Here is an 11,490-nt window from a genome sequence, read left to right as displayed (position 1 = left end):
GAACTAGGAAGGAGAAATGGGGAGACATGTGAAATTGGCTTGAGTAGACTTAACAAAGCCAATCTCTAAAGCCAGGCTCCTAAAAACGGAGGATGCAGCAAACGATGTCCCCGATTTCAGTATGTGCTCAAACCTCAGAATCATAGGTAGAGGCACAAATATCAAGTTCTTAGGCCATTCCACAAATCACAGAGATATGGTAGAAGAACCAGAGGGCTGAGAGCCAGAAGACTGGGCCACATTCTCATATACCCACTAACTCTTGGGTAGGGATTGGCCTGTCAATTAATCTCAAAAGGGGGGATAATGATAGACATGTCATCCTATTTCACAGAGTTGTGGGAAGATAAATGAGAAAAAATATTTGGGAAGGCCCTTTGCTAAGTGCTCCATAAATATTGGAATCATTTATTCCAAGATTAAGGGGATTTGCTTATTAGCTTTGCAAAACAAAGGCACTAAGATTCATTTGAATCTCCGTGAAAAAATTCAACACTTTTCTGTTTCCTCACACCAGGGAAGCAAATCCTTTGACAGTTATGTATCCACATTCATCAGCTGGGGAATCCAGACTTCAGCTGTCCTCCTTCCCACCAGGATTAAGAAACACAACAGTGGCAGCTGGAAAAACACAGAAGTATGAGTAGAAAATGAGAATTTCAGCTTCTTAGTATCTTCATCCACCAATATGTTCCAGATCAGCAGAGTTTTTCTCATCACTGGTATCACCTGTGTCTTATCATCAGTGTGAGCCCTGAAAACCCCTGTGCTCTCCAGAAGTTCTGTCCTTCTTACCAACAGTCTACCATTAGAGATTCCATTCATTTTCACCGAGACATTAATTTCTGCTCAACTTTCTTTGAGTTGTCACACAGAAGAAAGGGGAAAATGAGGTCGAGAATATCAGGGAGACCCTGGAGAGGAAGAGTCACTGGCTGAATAAGGGAAAGAATCACTTGAAAAGGAAGTGAGAAGATACCAGAGATGGATTGTATTCCCTTTGGTTATAACCTTGAGCTGACCCGCGGAACGACTTCTTCTGCCCCCAACCTGACTCTAAGTGTGGTGAAAGATGTTGAAGAGCGGGACCTGAAGCACATATGTGAGCTCTTATATTTCTCTATATTCCTCTCTCTTATTTGCAAATTGAAGGCTAAACACAAGTTTTGAGATGGAGATCAGTTTTGTCCTTAGTGTCTTTGTTCTATGAAATTGCCCCAAGCCAACTGCCTATGTTCATTTCTGCCAACATTTTAGAGCCATTTTCCCTCCTATATGTACCATATAGGAACCATCGAAGGTTTTGGATTGCCCGTTATTTGGCTCAGTTATGAAGCATGAGGTTAGTTATGAGGGCCTAGATCTCTACCAAGAATGAGCAGAAGAACTGCTTTGGGACTCAGCATAATTCCTAGATACTCTTCACCATCCAAGCTTGCATTGTTTATTGTAAGGGAAGCCTGGGGTATCTTGGTATTGGTTTGGGGGTTCCGTTGCAAGCCTCCTTGGCCACTGGTTTGTATTCTGGACCAAAGACTTATATGTTGGCTTGGTTTATATGGGGCTTGTCACTCCAGGGCGCTGCTTTCTTTTTTAGTAGCATCTTTTTTGGGATGAGGTTATAGAGAGTAAGGAGAAATGAGAAAGAATAAAGATGATTCAGTGATAGTTGAGGCCAAAATACAAGATAAGAATTTGAATATGAGACTAAGCAATTTTGCAAAGGCCTAACTTTTGTGCTTCTTTTGAGGACAAACCAATCAAATAGACACAAAGGTGATTCTCAACCTTCTGCTGTCTATTGCCTATGAAACACTATTTAAAGCTATTGAAGGTATGTAGGAAGAAAATGGTTTTGAATGTGAAAGAAGGGAATTAATTAAAACCAAAATTATGATGAACCAAAGTAATCATTGCCGTTATAAGAAAACTAACCATGTAGGGGGCACCTGGCTGGCTTAGTCTATGGTAGAGTATGTGACTTAAAAAAAAAAAGTTTTTTTTTAAGTTTATTTATTTTTTCTGAGAGAGACAGAGAGAGCATGAGTGGGGTAGGGGCAGTGGGAGAGGGAAAAGAATTCCAAGCAGGCTCTCCACTATCGGTGTAAAGCCCAACACAGGGCTTGCACTCATGAACTGCGATGTGAGATCATGGCTTGAGCCAAGATCAAGACTCGGATGCTTAACCGACTGAGCCACCCAGGTGCCCCAAGAGCACGTGAGTTTTGATCTTGGGGTTATGAGTTCAAGCCCCACTTTCAATGTAGAGATTACTTAAGGATACAATAAAAAAAAGAAAAGCTATATTAGTCATGTATATTATAAATACCCACCATGATCCCAAGACAAAGCCTTAAGTGCGACTTCTACATGATAGATTTCAGAGGGTGACTCATAACTGTCCAAGAGGGCTAAACCAAAGGTGATGATAAATACTCATAATTAATGTGTATGATGAGAGATGAGAATCTGTCTAGAAACCTCAAGAAAACAGGACTGAAGGCAAAACAAAGTTGTGAGTTTGGAAAATCATCAACATTAAAAAATGAATATAATATTTCTGTCTGGCCAACTTCAAATACACCAAAGGCTTCTCCTTTCACCGTGTAAATAATGCACTTGATCACCTGTTTGAGTGTATTTGGAAGTGTACAGTATAGAAATCAGACCAAGGGCCCTGGTCAGACTGCCTGTATTCAGCTCTGCCATTGACCAGCTGTGTGACCCTGGATAAACTAAATGGCTTCTCCAAATTCCAATTTTCTCACTTATGAAAAGGTGACACATCATAAGCACTCAATAATATTTAGGTATTTATGACTATAGGAAACGGTCTTGGTACCCAGCCCACATTCCCTTCACAGGTACATCCCTTCTCCAGCTATTTTGAGTTCTGATGCTAAAAGATCACAGCTTATCCCCTCCTTGAAGACTTGCTCAAGAGAGGAAGCTTGCTGGGGAGATTGCAACCCACCCTGCCCTCTGCTGCTGGCCACTAATGATTGACTGACATGGATTACAAAACACTATACCCTCCCCTCTCCATCCTCCTTCCCCAGTTTGAAAGAGGCCCAAACTTGCCTTCTCTTGAGGTCACATTCTTGCTCAGCTCTTCCATTTCCCTATGTTACTTCTCTCCCTCCCTGATAGGATTTTTTTTTCTTAAAAGGCACTTCCTCAATAAACCACACACTTGAATGTCTGTTTCAGCCTTCTATTAATGTGACTTAAGACACGAGTCGGTTTTTTATTTTAAGCCACATATGTTTTCATATTTTAACAATTCTAAAATTAGGATATATCTTAAAAATCACTCTTGGCTTGGCAAAAGTTGTCATTTTCTGCACATTGAAATCAAAATGTGCAGAAAATCCCGAGATAACAATGCAGCATTCTTTTGCTGCATTGCCAACATTCTTGATAACACAGAGGACCATACTTTGTGGAAAAACAGTCATCAGTGATTGAGTTGAAAAAGTTGAAGAGTCAGACACTGAGTGAGTGAAAGTTTTAAGAATATTTTAATCTACTTATTTGGCTTTTGTTTTTCTTTTGCATCTATTAATTGCCGAACACTTATATATAATAAGTTTTATCAAAGTAATTCTAAAAGAGCTCTTTTAATTATAAAACAATCTCAATGATGATTATGATAACAGTGACACTTCATTGCAGTGAGAAAGGGAAATGCTCTGGACCCGTGGTGTGCACGTTGGGTCACTGGGACATCCACGTTCTCCTACCTATCATCACACCCCAACTCAACTGCAGATGGATTGTAGATCTGTCCACCTGATACATGTAAAGGACAACACAATAAAACCACTGGAAGATAACATAGGAAACTTCATGACCTTGGGTTGGAGAAATTTTTTTTAAGTTTACTTATTTATTTTGAAAGCATGCAAAGCAACGTAGGGGCAGAGAGTGAGGAGAGAGAGAGAATCCCAAGTAGGCTCCATGCTGCCAGCACAGAGCTTGATGCGAGGCTCGAATCCACAAACCACGAGATCATAACCAGAGCAGAAATCAAGAGTCGGACGCTTAACTGACTGAGCCACCTAGGCACCTCTGGAGAAATATTTATTAAGCAGACCTTCAAAAGCCCTAATTACAAAAAAAAAAAAAACCTATTGGACTACATTAAACTTAAGAACTTTTCTTCATCAAAACACACCAGTAAAAGAGTGACAAAATAAGACACAAGGTGGTGGAGAAAATATTAACAGCATGTATATCTGACAAAGGGTTCTGTTCCATATAGCAAAGAACTACAAATCAATAATAAGACAAACATTCTAACAGAAAAGTGGGCAAAAGCATAAATAGATCCCACAAATGAGGCTATCAGGTGGCCTATGAACATATGAAAGGGGCTTACTTTCATTAGTCTTCAGGAGACTGCAGATTAAAATCACAATCAGTAACACTACCCACCCACCAGAGTGGCTGAAATAAAAAGATAGTATCAAGTTGAGTTTGTGGAGCAACTGGAATTCTTACACAGCATTGGTGAGGATACAAGTTGGGCAACTACTGTGGAGACAGTTTTGGCAAAATCTACTAAATATCTCCTCTGCCCCAGCAGTCTCCCTCTAGGTATGAACCTGACAGAAATCCATATGAATACTCATGAAAATAAAAGTACAAGGATATATTGTGGTATATTCATACATACAATACTACATAGCATGAAAATGAATATATTAAAACTCTATGCAATAACATGGGTGACTGTTGTCAACACAATGCTGAACAAAGCCAGACTCCAAAGAGTACATTATGTATCCTTCCATCTATATAAAATTCAGAGAGAGACAAAATGTCATGGCTTTTAATTGGCAGCATTCCCCCCCGCCCCCTTTCTTAGCAGTACTCAAATATTGATATATCTTACAACTGATGGCATCTGGTTGAGGTAAAATGTGGTATTACTATTATTTTTTGTAATTTTTTAAAATGTATCACTATCATTAGTCGAGTCATAAAATCTCCCTGACCCTGATCTGTCTCTTGCTGTCACCTCTCCAGCTCATGTCAAGTGGTCGGTGAGGCACTCCAAAGCCCTTCTTCCCAACTTTTTGTTTAAGAGTAGTGCTTCTGTTTCTCAGCTTGATCATCATATTCGTGGAGTAAAAATTACTCTTCCTGGACTCAACCTGCATGAGGTGGGACCAAGGTGATTATGTTTTGGTCTTTACCAGGGGGAAGTATATGGGAAGTGAGCAGGAAAGGGTTAACTGAGCAAGCCCCAACTGCTCAAACCTTGCACATTCCCGAGAAGGCGCTGTTCTGTGACTGACCCTTTGCTGGCTCTTGAGAATTGAGTTCTTGGAATGTTGTAACTGATAAGAAGAGTCTTTTGCATGCTCAGGGCTTTGAATCACACTGTACCAGTTTGGGCAGATATTTCACACAGACAGTTCCTTTCTTGGGGTCTGGAGCTCCAGTGATACAGTTAGTCACGTGGGCACTGATGCTATAAGTTTGGGTGATGGACACTCTTAGACTCAGTCTTCCTGACTGACAACACTTGGCGTGATTGTCACAATTTGTTGCTGGAGAAATCAAGCAGGTCCTGCGTGACTCCACGGGGAGAAACTCTTGGACATTTGCCCTTGGTCTCCTCTGGACTTTACCCTTTGTTGAATTTGCTCTTTACCCTTCACCATAACAAACTGCTATTGTATGAGGACCTGTGAGTCCTTCTAGTGAATCACCAAAACTTTGGGTGGTCTTGGGACCGCTGCCATGGATAGTGTAATATATGATATCATTAATTAAGAAAATATTCACTCCTGTCCCTCAACTTTCATGGGAAGAGTCTATTTTCCTATCTAACTGGTATTGAACTTGGCAGTATGACTCACTTTTGCCAATGACATGTGGGTAGAAGTGACTTTGGGCAAGTTCATAGCTTAGACCCTAGCAGGCATTGCATGTTTCTATTTGACCCTTTGAGAGCATTTGACCTCCTTTCTGGGAAAAACATGTTTCAGAAAGCCGGTGACTTATCAGCCTCGACCGGGGAATGAGCCCACATGAAGCAGACTGGAGTCCAAACAGCAACATGGCACCAAGCGTGGTCAGACCTGCAATCTGAAGTTAACCTGTAGTTAATTGATACAGGCAGCACTGGAAACCTCCCTAAAGAACAGCTTGTGCCTGTCCTCTCTTCTGTGGCTGTTTTGTCTGGAAACCAGATTTGATCCTAAAGCTCTAGCCAGTCCTGCAGGGTTTGAGGGTGCAGGCCAGACCCTCAGGAGGGTAGAGCAATGAGCTAGAAGGTACGTGTGTGTATCCCTAATGACTTGGGGGAGCTTACATATTTCTAAGTTGTTCAGAGCACTGATGGGTTAGAGTATCTGTCACGTGCAGCTATATGTAATCCTAATTGATACAATCAGCAAACCCTTATCTATCATAGACTCTAAATCAACTGCTTTTCTCTCTCCTGTTATGTTCCAGGCTATCCTCAGGTTATGAGTCTGTTACCAATTTTGGTATTTACCCTCATCTGATGCCTAAAAGAACTCAACTCAGAAGGAAGAACAAATGGGCAAAGATTGACCTTTGGAATATTCCACCAGACAATTTCTTTTTTTAAAAATGTTTTTCCTTTTTTTTTTTTTTTGCTTCCAAGCTCTTTCAAATGAAACCTGACTGAAAGCCAATAAGTAAAATAAACATGGGCCAAAATGCTCTGAGAGAAGGCTGGTGACAAAGTCTGGCATTGTAAATCTTCCCTCTCCTAGCCCTGAGGGGGGCGGGGGGTGGCTGCTGATTTCCTCTGACCTCCTAAAGCACAGAACTATGCCCAGACTGGTGCTGCATCCCTTTTTCTGGATTCGACCCCCTCTCCCCACCTAGCCCAGGGCTTTGCCAAGAACACTTTATTGAGTGTCACATTATTATTCTCTTCAGTGCTTTCTCTCTTCCATCTGGGGTGGAAGGGAGACAGTGAGGCAGACAATTACATTGCTGATGTGGGATTTTTAGAGGAAAATTGAAGGAAATTATAGGGACTACCCAGCTGTGGTGAAAACTCCTCACTCTCTTCCCACAGGACCCATTATTTTACAAACTGCAACTATTTAAAATGATTTACAGTCACTTGCCAACTTTACCATGCTGTTAGAGTCACTTGATTCCTAAATCCTACCTAGCTCTTAAAAAGAGTATAGTGAAAGCATGCTCACTCTCAAAACGGTGTGGATGTGATGACTCCTATTTAGAAAGTTGAAATCTACTGCAGTGTCAAGCAATCTCATCTCCCCGATATTGCCTATTCTATTTGATCTTGTTTCCCATCTTTTAGATCATGTCTCCTATGTCAACTTTTTTGTACCTTGGAATTTTCTTTCACTATAGCGTCCCTGGATTTTTGCCTGCTTAGTGCTTTCTTTCCAAATAGAGAGGAAATCCCTTGAAAATTTTGCCTTTACCCTTTATTTAAAGATAGTCACTATTTAATTATTTTACTTTCTTCATTTCTTCCTTTTCGGCTTCATCAAGAAAGGACATAAGATGCGTAATAATCTTGTAAAATTGACCCTAACCCTGCTGGCCTGGAGACCTCACAGGTTCTAGTTTAATCCAGTTTCCTGGTTGCTTTATTACCTTAGAATTTGAAGCATGATGGTACAGATGAAAACAAACAGTGAGGTGTCTGTACAGCAGCAGCCGTGAGCAGATCTGTGGCTAATTACCAAAAGACAGCATCTCCAAAGCTTGAGGTAACCTTTGGGGGCCTGACTTCAGGAGGGAACCACTATCTGGTTCACTTTGCATTTTCACTTTAGAGGCTGCTGCTCTATATAATTAACACTTAGGCAATGGAGAAGAAAGTATTTTTCTGGAGAAAATGCTCAGGAGACCTCCCCGTAGTTTAGACGGCAGCACATGAAATGTCTTTGGTGTGAAAAAAAATAAAAATAAAAAAGCACAAATGGATAAGGGACAAAATGAGTCACTTCCAAGATGTGCATTTAAGAACTGGAGAGCAGTGGGCTATTTTGAGCAGTGGCAAATAGATCATTTTGCCAGTGGGCTTTTTTGGGAGGGGAGGGGAAGAACTTCTAAGGTTCTAGCTGGATACTTTTAAAAATACATAGTATATTACGTTTTAATTTTGTTTTTAAATTATGAGAGTAACTCATGCTTGCTGTTAAAAAATGTCAAGCAGTAGAAAAGGATATTGCATTGGTCTTGGCTATGCTGCACGTGGTAGCCAGTCTTAGAGATGCATCCAGTCGTCCACCTCCTGGTACCAACAATCTTCAAATTCTCATTCCTTTGAGTATGGGCTAGATTTAATGACTCACTGCTAACAACAGAGTAAGAAAGAATGATGGGATGTCACTTCTGAGGTTAGGTTACAGGAAGACTGTGGCTTCCACCGTAGAGTCTCTGTCTGTCCCTTTTCTCTCTTAAATCTTTCCCTCTGGGAAAGCAAGCTGTCCTACCTTAAGCAAGCCTGTGCAGTGTTCCCTGATGTCTCTGGCCAACGGCCGCATGAATGAGCATGAAAGCAGATTCTCCAGTCCTGGTAGAACCTTGAGATGTCCACCGCCTTGGCCAACAGTTTGATCAAAGCCTCATGAAGTATCCTCAGTCAGAACGACTCCTGAGATCCTGACCAGTGAACTAATAAATGTTGGTTGCTTTTAGTTGCTAAGCTTGTGGGGTAAATTGTCATGTCCAATAGATAACTATGACACTACATTAATTAACTTCCAAATCTCAGTGGCTTTACCCAATAAGTACCCCCACCTACAACACACACATGGACACCCATACTACCTTTTTGTTCAAACTGGGGACCTCCTAGGAGACTGTCTTACTTGGGTAACTTAGTATCCAGGCTCCTTCCACTTTGTGGTAGGGAGATTATATGGAGGACTCACCACTTTAAGTATCCTAGACAGAAAGTGATATATGTCACTTCTGCTCATAATTCAAGGGGAGAAACCAGTCACAGAATTTCACCCAACTCCATAGGAAAACAGAGGATCATATGGCTAGTCAATGAGAATTATTGTTTCTGCCACGTGTGTAACATAAGTGAAAATCCACTTTCCTCCCCATCAAACATTCGACGTGTAACTACTTGAATTGTGCCCTTTCAGATAGACACACTATTGCACAAGCACACGGGCTAACATATACATATACACACATACATACATACATGTATGTATACATATGTGTGTATATGTATATGTATGTGTATATGTATATGTATATATGTACAATATGATCAAATTTCTACCTTGAGATTTATCTCATTCTTGGTGACACCTGCTTGGTGTTCTATGGTAGGGATATATCATAATTCGTTTAATTATTTCTCTATTAATGAGGAGTAACTTAATAATTCTATGCCTAATGAAATGTCTTAATAGATTTTCACCAGTTACTTTCAAAGTTGTTCATCTGACATCATGTGCACATTATCAACACTAGTCTACACTCACCCCGCTCTTGTTCTCTGCTTAAATAAAGCACATTATCATATTTGCCCCCACTTTTAGGGGCAATAAGAGATGGTAGGGGGTTGTTAAAGTATTCACATTCACTAGCCATCATTCTGATATGAATATAAAAGAAGAGAACTAGCATCTACAGGCACAGGTGCTTGGACACTGTACTAACCACTTACATATTGATTTCACTAAAATCTCATGGAACCCGATGAAATATGTAATTATTATTTAGCTTCCATGGTGATATCCTCTTCATGGACTTTAAGTACCTCCCTGCTTCAACTCCTACCACGTACACTCACCATGTCATTCCTTTCCTTTCCTTTCCTTTTTCCTTTCCTTTCCTTTTTCCTTTCCTTTCCTTTCCCCTTTCCTTTCCTTTTTTTTTTCCTTTCCTTTTTCCTTTCCTTTTTCCTTTCCTTTCCTTTCCTTTCCTTTCCTGAAAGCAGATAGAGTTAATAGGCTGTGAGGATTGCTACTTTTCTTTTTTTTTTTTTTAATTTTTTTTTTAATGTTTTATTTATTTCTAGGAGAGACATAGAGACAGCATGAGCAGCGGAGGGTCAGAGAGAGAGGGAGTCACAGACTGAAACAGGCTCCAGGCTCTGAGCTGGCAGTCAGCACAGAGCCCGACGCGGGGCTCGAACCCACGAACCGCGAGATCATGACCCAAGCGAAAGTCGGACGCTTAACCGACTAAGCCACCCAGGTGCCCCAGGATTGCTACTTTTCTTAGTGAAGATACCATAAAGATCTGTGTGCCCTTTCCCAGAAGATAGATCATGCATGGTAAAAAAGAAAAAAAATGCAATCTTTGCATATTTCCTGGGAATAGTATACACTATAAGTACACTGGTTTGCTTTCCACATCCCTAGTAGAGAATAGAACCAAATATAAATATGTCCCAAATGATGAGAGAGAGGTATGACTGGCTGTCTCTGTCAGTCCACCATTTCCACTCGGGGATCTATTCAAGAGGCAGAATATTGTCTGCCTTCAAAGCAGGTTATGTCTATGGTTTCTGAGGGTTGCAGGCAAATTCCTTTGGGTTCTTCTTTCTGACCAAGTGAACGGTTACAGTTTAGGGGCTTGGGACTGTTAGACAGCAAGGTATTCCAACTTTGGAAGAGACATAGGAACAGGAAGGGTAATATCTGAATTTTTATAGCATTTTCTTGGATAGGAAATAAAGAAAGAGAACATTTTCTTGACTGATTTCTGAACCCGGGAGTTCTACAGCTCTCTTCTCTCTGCACTAAAAAAATAAATAAATAAATAAAGTAAGGCTCAGTTTGGACAGAATACCATATCCAATCCAGGCAGGTACTAAGATAATATTACCATTTCATTATTGCAGATGAACAAACAGAGGCTCTGAGAGATTAAGGAACTTGAATGCAAGATCTGAGTAACTACACAGAACCACATAGACCTCAGGACACACAGTCTACCTGTTTGGATCGAAGCAAGTGATCTTTTGGGACTCCATAACATTTAAAATACATGATCTAGGGGCACCTGGTGGCTCTGTCGGTTAAGCATCCAACTCCCGATTTCGGCTCAGGTCGTGATCTCACAGTTTGTGAGTTTGAGCTCCGCCTTAGCGTCTGTGCTGACAGTGGGGAGCCTGCTTGGGATCCTCTCCTCCCTCTCTCTCTGTCCCTCCCTCTGAAAAAATAATCAAACTAAAATTTAAAAAAATTAAAATACATGATCTAAACAGAGCTGTTGCCGAATGATATGCATCTAGAAGAGCCCTCCTTCCATTCCAACACCTTGTTTCTCTGGACAACCTAAAAATAAATTCTTACTTTATAGCCCTTATGCTGATAAACAGTTTAGGGAGAGCTAGAGAGAGTACTCTACTGAAGGATTTATCTACACAGCTTCTTCTGCAAATGAAGGTGGTAGAAGATAAAATTTCTGTCGGACAGGTGTCTAATGGGACTGGTTTTCTTTTCTTTTTTTTATTTTTTATTTTTATTTTTATTTTTTTTTATTTTT

Source organism: Crocuta crocuta, unplaced genomic scaffold (genome assembly GCF_008692635.1).
Source record: "Crocuta crocuta isolate KB4526 unplaced genomic scaffold, BGI_CrCroc_1.0 scaffold39, whole genome shotgun sequence".
Classification (NCBI taxonomy): Eukaryota; Metazoa; Chordata; class Mammalia; order Carnivora; family Hyaenidae; genus Crocuta; species Crocuta crocuta.
Note: the sequence above shows the minus strand (reverse complement) of the source record.